Here is a 9,117-nt window from a genome sequence, read left to right on the forward strand (position 1 = left end):
CACGCCTGCATGTACCACTTGTTGAGCAAGTACATTTGCGTACCCAATTCATTCAGAGCTGCAGGGTTGTACAGACTTTTGCCAAATTTATAAGTCTTCTAAGTATCAACTTCTAGGTTCTGGATTGGAGCTTTGCACGTCACTTGATCCAAGGTTAAACTAGTTTGTTCAAAAAAAGCATTAAGGTCTTGAACCGACACTTCTCTAGAGTTGTCTGGTCGATAGACTTCTATGTTGGAACCATATTCATTAGCAACAACAAGAATTTGCATTGGTTGCTTCTGTTGTCCGAGCTGTGGGACATCCTTCCCTGATGCTCTTTTCCTTTTCTTATGTGCATCATGTGACTTCACGAGGGAGCGGTCATAGTCAGATAGTGGCGGAGGCTTACGAACTTCAAGCATCTTTTTCTTGTGAGCTTCGACCTTCTGCCTCAGCTGATCTCGTGGTATGTAAAAGTATGACTTCTCCTTAAGCTTCGCTTGTCTCTGCTTTTGGATATCTATAAAAAAATCTTTCACTTTTTTGTCTTCTTTAGCTGCTATTTGCTCATTAGTCTTTTTAGGAAGTATTTCTTGAGAAATAACTCTTTTTTGGGGTCTTCTTTGCCGCCGGGACCTTAGACGTCTTTGTAGTGCGTCGCTGTGGAGGGGGTGGGGGCGGTGTTGGAGACCGACGTGGAGGCGATGAGGCCGGTGTTGGAGTCCGGCGTGGAGGCATTGGAGATCGTTGTGGAGGCGGTGGGGCCAGTGTAGGAGTTGGAGATCGTTGTGGAGGCGATGGGGCCAGTGTAGGAGTTGGAGATCGCCGTGGGGATGAAGTCGTCTCGCCCCCCGCAACGCTGTGATGAGATGGGGAATGAATGATTGGGCTAGGCTGGGGGGAGACCCTGCTACAAAAACAAGTTATGGGTTAATTATTTTTGAAGCCAATATAAAATTAATGGAAAAATAATATTTCATTCACTTTCATTCATACCTAGGGTGAGGTAGGGGAAGCGGTGGCGCCCCAGGAATGATGATGAAGCGTTTGCGCCATTGAATAAATGTCTTCTCTGCTTCTCCTAGTGTCTTCTCCCCATCACCGCCTTCAATGTCAAGAGGAACATTGCTGTAACCTTTGAGCACTCTATCGACCGAGACGCTAGCATATCCAGGTTGAATAACTGACCCATGGATTCTTGGTGTCTTCGTTCGGTCTATTGGAGATACAACCCCAACAACCACCATGATTGATGCATTATTACCATCTGGAATGTGTAGCTCACATGTTGTTAGAGGCTCGGTAATGTCATCAACAGGAAAGCGCAACCTAGCGTCACCTTGAATAACTGGCAGCTCTGTGGAAGCACAATTGCTTTTCATCTGACCAACGGGGCTAATGGTGACTCCCGGCGTTGATTGTGATTGCATTTGACTCATTGCTAGCTGCACTTGCCTCTTGATCTCCTCCTGCATTCTTGCCTCAAGAGTTTTTTCTCGTTCACGTGATTCAAGCAATGCTTGTCGTGACTCATTAACAAATTGCTCCAATACACGGATTCGGTCTGCCTCCTCATCCTTCTTTCTCTGGCGGCTTCTGTAGGTATCCCTGTCTGCTGGGAATGCTTGTAGCCATGGAACCACCCCATAGCCTCTTGTTCGACCACCGTGTTCGGGATTCTCTAGGGCATATGTCAATTCATCCTTTTCTTTGTTGGGCTTGAAAACACCACTATCAGCTTCTTCCCTAGCACGAGCTAGTCTCTGTGTTGCTCTCTCAATTTTTTGGCCAAAAATTAGCTTGCTAGTGTCTGGGTCTAGGCTTCCCCCATGAGCGTAGAACCAATTCTTCGCGCGTTGAGGCCAGTTCTTCTCTATTGTTTCAGGTATGATTCCCTTGGCAGTAATCTCTGCTTCTAGGTTGTGCCACTTGGGAATAGCACACCTATAACCACCTGATCCCATGCGATGATGGTATTGCTTCTGTCGGGCATTCTACTGATTCCTCATCACACGTTCCTCACTCTCTTGAGATGTCTTGTATTGTACGAAGTCATCCCAATGGGACTCCAACTTGACAAACGCCTTAGCATTGAAATTCGGCGTTTCATTCTTCAAGATAAACTTTTTATACAATGTCTTCTTCCAACTCTGGAACAATGTTGCCATCTTCTTCAATGTCCAATCCCTCACTAGCTCCTTCAAAGCATCATCTACTTGTAATGTGAAATGCTGAGTGATATCTCTCCAAGCTAGGTTCTTGTCACAATCAGATACAAAATTAACATTAGGAGCGGATATCTTCTGCTTCCATTCACAAGCACTAACTGGGATCATATCCCTTACAATGAACCCACATTGATTGACATATGTCTGAGCATGTGGTCCCAATGGTTTGCCGGTGTCGGTGTCGAATTCTAATATTATGAAACGGCCCTCTAATGGCTTTTTTGGCCCTTGGACTTTCCTACTCTTGCCGGTGGTTGATGTAGATCCAGAGACCGGCTACATGAGTAGAAACACAATGATTAACAATAAATATACGTACGCATGCATCTATAAGAGATGATAGATAATCGAATATACTTCGCCAGTATTTTCTTGCGCGACAATTTGTTGATCTTCAACCACTGGCATATTCAGGATATCCTCATAATCAGCAAAGTACTGACTCGTGTCATCTACATCTACATTGGTGCCGGCGTTGATAATATTCGTCATTATGTCATCATTCAAGTTATCATCCGGAGTAGCCATTTGTATCTTCAAGATAACACATAGATAGAATTACTATGGCACATAACATAAGTACATGTGATAACACATATAGAATTACTAAATCGAATAAAAAACACTTTCGATCGAAACACATGGAAATAAGTATATGTATATATACACATAGAATGATACAATTTTCTCTCTCTCTCTCTCAACACATAGAATAAGTGCATATGTATATATCTCTAGATATATCATCTGGTAACACATATAATGTCTCTCTAGATACAATTTTCTCTCTCTCTCAACACATGGAAATAATTAAGTACATGTATATATACACATAGAAATAATTAAGTACATATATATGTATACATATAGAATCTCTAGATAGAATTAATTACTAAATCTAATTAAACCTAACATATATACATAGATAGAATTACTAAATCAAAATTAAATCTAACACATATAGAGAGAGAGATAGAATAATAATTACTAAATATATCAAAAACTATAATAAAAAACTATCTAAAAAACTATCTAAATAAAGTACTAATTAAATTTTAATACATTTAAATCTAATTAACATATATCAAAAACTATCTAAAAAACTAAGAATAAACTACTAATTAAATTTTAATACATTTTAATCTAACATATATATCAAACACTACCTAAAAAACTATCTAAAAAAGTATCTAAAAAAATATGGCTGAGCGCTATATAGACAACAGGCTATGGATGGCCATGGCGGCCGGGCGTGCTGGCCGGCCACGGGGCCGAGCAGAGCCACGCGAGGACGACGTACGGCGGAGACTCGACGGCCGCCGGGCGGGGATCGACGACGAGGCCGGGCGGGGGTAGACGACGACGGCGGCGTGGGCACGGCAGAGACAACGAGATCGATGTTGTAGATCAAAAAGTAGAAGATGAACAGAGGAACCATTCAATATATATAGGCCGGGACCCTTTAGTCCCGGCTGGTAACACCAACCGGGACTAAAGATCCTTTAGTCCTGGCTGGTAAACCAAACCGGGACTAAAGGTCCAACCCTTTAGTCTCGGCTCGGCTTACCAGCCGGGACTAAAGGATCTTTAGTCCCGGTTGGTGTTACTAGCCGGAACTAAAGGTATTTTTGGACGGACAATTCCGCCCACCCTTTAGTCCCGGTTTCTGGCCTAGGCCGGGACTGAAGGCCTGAAATTTTTGCAGCCCGCCAAAGTGTTGTTTTTTCATTAAGGATTGCAGATCTTGATGAGCTGCTCAAATGAGACACTAAATGACCTCAGATGAAAAATCTCTGAATACCAAGTTTGATCATCTCAGCAAGATCTACAATTGTTACATAGCTCATTTTCCTATTTAAGAAAGTTTTATCAAACACTAGTCACAAATTCTTGAATCTCATATAGACTTTCTAAAACTATGTCACACACTTGTGAAATTTGAACTACATTTTGTTCAAACTTTCTCAAATGAAAAATGGCCAATATAAGGATTGTAGATCTTGATGAGCTGAACAAACTTGGTATTCAAAACTTTTCAATTTGAGACAATCTAGGGTTCCGAAAACTAGTTTGTAGGCGTCGAAATTTAAAAATCACAAATTTGAACCATCCAAACTATCTCAAATGGAAAGTTGACCAAAACAACAATTGTAGATCTTGATGATTTTAACAAACTTGGTATTCCAAACTTTTCAATTTGAAGTAATTTAGAGTTCATAATACTAGAGTCAAAGTGTTGTTTTTTCATTTGACTAAATTTGACTTGGTCAAACTTGCTCAAATGAGACACTAAATGACCTCAGATGAAAAATCTCTGAATACCAAGTTTGATCATCTCAGCAAGATCTACAATTGTTACATAGCTCATTTTCCTATTTGAGAAAGTTTTATCAAACACTAGTCACAAATTCTTGAATCTCATATAGACTTTCTAAAACTATGTCACACACTTGTGAAATTTAAACTATATTTTGTTCAAACTTTCTCAAATGAAAAAATGGCCTATATAAGGATTGTAGATATTGAAGAGCTAAACAAACTTGGTATTCAAAACTTTTCAATTGGAGACAATCTAGGGTTCCGAAAACTAGTTTGTAGGTGTCAAAATTTAAAAATCACAAATTTGAACCGTCCAAACTATCTCAAATGGAAAGTTGACCAAAACAACAATTGTAGATCTTGATGATTTTAACAAACTTAGTATTCAAAACTTTTCAATTTGAAGTCATTTAGAGTTCATAATACTAGAGTCAAAGTGTTGTTTTTTCATTTGACCAAATTTGACTTGGTCAAACTTGCTCAAATGAGACACTAAATGACCACAGATGAAAAATCTCTGAATACCAAGTTTGATCATCTCAGCAAGATCTACAATTGTTACATAGCTCATTTTCCCATTTGAGAAAGTTTTATCAAACACTAGTCATAAATTCTTGAATCTCATATAGACTTTCTAAAACTATGTCACAACAGTGCATCGTTGTATCTTGTGGGCACATTGGTATCATGCGGGCACATGCGGTCCACTGTTGTCATTCCAGACTCTTTGTCGACTGTTACCCCTCCTTCGGCCAGCTTCACCCATTGGCACCGGAACAAAGGGACTTTAAAATTAGGTGCGTAGTCTAGTTCCCATATATCTTCTATGCGGCCATAATATGTTTGTATATTCCCATTTGGATATGTGCCATCTATGCGAACACCACTATTTTGATTGGTGCTCCTTTTATCTTGGGCAACTGTGTAAAATGTATTCCCATTTATCTCGTACCCTTGGTACGTGAGGATATGCCATGATGGTTGTCTAGCCAATAAATACAGTTGCTCATCAATATTATCATCGCCTTGACATTCTTTTCGCAACCAACCACTGAAACTTTTCATGTGCTGACGCCTAATCCAAGCTTCAGTCTTCCCTAGAAACTTGGATCGTAAGAACTCCTTATGTATCTCGATGTACGGATGCACCAATGATGAGTTCTGAAGAACTATGTAGTGTGCTTTATTGAAATAATCGTCTTCCATGTCAATATATGTTTTCTTCCCTAAAGTTCCTTTACCACTGAGTCTCCCCTCGTGTCGCGATTCGGGAACGCCAATCGGGGCAAGGTTAGGAATAAAGTCAACACAGAACTCAATGACCTCCTATGTTCCATAGCCCTGGGCGATGCTTCCTTCAGGCTTAGAACGGACTTTCACATATTTCTTCAAGACTCCCATAAACCTCTCGAAGGGGAACATGTTATGTAAGAACACAGGTCCAAGAATACTAATCTCCTTCACCAAATGAACTAGGAGGTGTGTCATGATATTAAAGAAGGATGGAGGGAACACCAACTCAAAGCTGACAAGACATTGAACCACATCATTCTGTAGAGTAGCTAGTTCCACTAGATTGATTGCCTTCTGAGAAATTGCATTGAGGAATGCACATAGCTTCACGGTGGCTAGACGTACATGTGGAGGTAGAATTCCTCTTAAAGCAACTTGAAGCAATTGCATCATAAGCACGAGGCAGTCGTGGGACTTTAAGTTTAGGAATTTCTTCTCTGGCACATTTATTATACCCTTTATATTGGAGGAGAATCCCGATGGGACCTTGATGCTGCTTAGACATTCGAACATGCTGTCCCTCTCTTCTTTGCTAAGCGTGTAGCTAGCAGGACTTAAGTAATGACGTCCATCATCTGTCTTCTCTGGATGAAGGTTGTCTCGTTCTTTCATGCCCTGCAAGTCCTGGCGTGCTTTAAGTGAATCCTTTGGCTTCCCGTACACACCCATGAATCCTACCAGGTTCACACAAAGATTCTTTGTCAGGTGCATCACGTCGATTGCGTTGCGGACCTCTAGGACTTGCCAATAGGGTAGCTCCCAAAAGATGGACTTCTTCTTCCACATGGGTGCGTGTCCCTTAGCATCTTTGTGAACAGATTTGCTGCCTTGTCCCTTTCCAAATACTACTTTCACATCCTTGACCATTACGAGTACATCTTCCTCGGTTCGGTTATGAGGCTTCTTCCGGTGGTCTGGCTTACCTTTAAAATGCTTACCTTTCTTTCTTACTTGGTGATTCAAAGGAAGGAATCGACGATGGCCAAGGTACACGACCTTTCGACATCTTTTCAAATATATACTGTCAAGGTCATCAAAACAATGTGTGCATGCATTATATCCTTTGTTTGTCTGACCTGAAAGATTACTTAAAGCAGGCCAATCATTGATTGTTACGAACAACATTGCTCATAGGTCAAAGTGTTCTTGTTTGTACTCATCCCAGACACATACACCAAGTTTGTTCCATAAAACTAGAAGTTCTTCAACTGATGGCTTCAAATAGACATCAATGTCGTTGCCAGGTTGCATCGGACCTTGGATGAGGATCGGCATCATAATGAACTTCCGCTTCATGCATAACCATGGAGGAAGGTTGTAGATACATAGAGTAACTGGCCAAGTGCTATGACTAGTGCTCTGCTCCCCAAAAGGATTCATACCATCTGTACTTAAGGCGAACCTTAAGTTTCTAGCCTCATTTGCAAACTCTGGAAATTCCCTGTCTATCGCTCTCCTCTGGGACCCATCAGCTGGGTGTCTCAGCATATTATCTACCTTACGGTCTTCTTTATGCCACCGCAACAACTTTGCATGGTCTTTATTTCTGAACAAACATTTTAAGCGTGGTATTATAGGAGCATACCACATAACCTTGGCAGGGATTTTCTTTCTAGGACGTTGTTCACCCTCGATGTCACCAGGATCATCGCGCCTGATCTTATACCGCGCTGCTTTACATACCGGGCATTCATCCAAATTCTCGTATTCATTGCCATGGTAGAGGATGCAGTCATTAGGACATGCATGTATCTTCTGAATTTTTAATCCCAAAGGGCAGACAACCTTTTTTGCTTCGTACGTAGTGGTGGGCAATTCATTTGGCTTCGGAAGCATCTTCTTTATAAGGTTCAATAAATTCCTAAATGCCTTATCGGATACACCATTCTTTGTCTTCCACTGTAGCAATTCCAGTGTTGTACCTAGCTTTTTTTGCCCCTCTTCGACCGTTGGGTATAGCAACTTCCTATGATCCTCAAGCATGCGCTCGAACTTAACTTTCTCTTTTTCACTTTCACATTCTTGTTGTGCATCACGAATGGCATCACCAAGAGCATCACCGAGATCATCTTCTGCCGCTACCTCTTCTTCATCTCTCCCCATTGTAGTATCATCAAAGGCACCATACTGAGCAATAATGTCATCAATGTCTAAATCTTCTCCTTCACCTTCTTCCATCATGACCCTGCTTTCTCCATGCTTAGTCCAACATATATAGTTTGACATGAAACCTGACTTAAGCAAATGTGAATGAAGACTCATTGAGCTTGAATATTCCTTTAAATTCTTACATATGGCACATGGACAGCACATGAAACCATCCCGCTTATTTGCCTCGGCCACACCTAAGAAATAGTGCACGCCCTTAATAAAGTCTTGGGAGCGATGATCGGCATTGTACATCCAATGGCGTGACATAATCTGCATTACACGACAAATTATGAAAACCTTGAACATAATTAAATATTTTATTACACAACATAGATGACACACACACGGTTGATTAATTAACTAAGCCTGTCTACAACGTAAGCAATCCCAACTATCACTAAACAAACTAAAACTACAATGCACTTCAGTAACATAATTATTTCATGATTGTACACAACTAAAACAGACAAATCATTCTTCTGTTGAATATCAATAAGCTTCTCCTGCTGGCTCACTGCCTCATCATCAGCAGCCGCTACCTCAAGCGCACCCGAATTCTGCACGTATGTAGCATAATCTTCCTTCCAGTAGCAACCATCACATCCATTGCCCTCCCACTGAAATTAAAGCCAAAACATATTTAGTCAAAAATATTCAAGAAAAGCAGGTCAATTAGCCATAATAATCAAATGTGTAAGAAACTCACATCGTGATCCGGGCACTTGTAGAAAACACGACCCTTGTTGGGTCCCTGTCTCTTGACTCGGTACTCCATCACAATCTTCTGCTTACACTTGCCGCAGATAATGAGAGGGAGTTCTAGCCTCAGTCGTTTCGCAACCAAACGAGAGGCCGAGGATCCGGTACCAGTTGTCATCTACTTTCTATACTTATTTTTGCAAACTAGTGTAAATTTCACATTTTCTAAAATAATATATTTAAACAAAACTAAAATTATTTATTTATCTAACTAAACCATGAAATATGTACTATGTATAATAGTAAAATACCAAACTATCAAGTGATTTTACTATTGTAAATCATCATGTGATTTTGAGCTAAAAATGACATAGAAATCACATAGCTCAAAAACTTGTTTCAATAAATAACCATGCGTACTAGTTGACCTTGCTTACGTGATCAT

The sequence above is a fragment of the Miscanthus floridulus genome, chromosome 10 (assembly GCF_019320115.1).
Source record: "Miscanthus floridulus cultivar M001 chromosome 10, ASM1932011v1, whole genome shotgun sequence".
Classification (NCBI taxonomy): Eukaryota; Viridiplantae; Streptophyta; class Magnoliopsida; order Poales; family Poaceae; genus Miscanthus; species Miscanthus floridulus.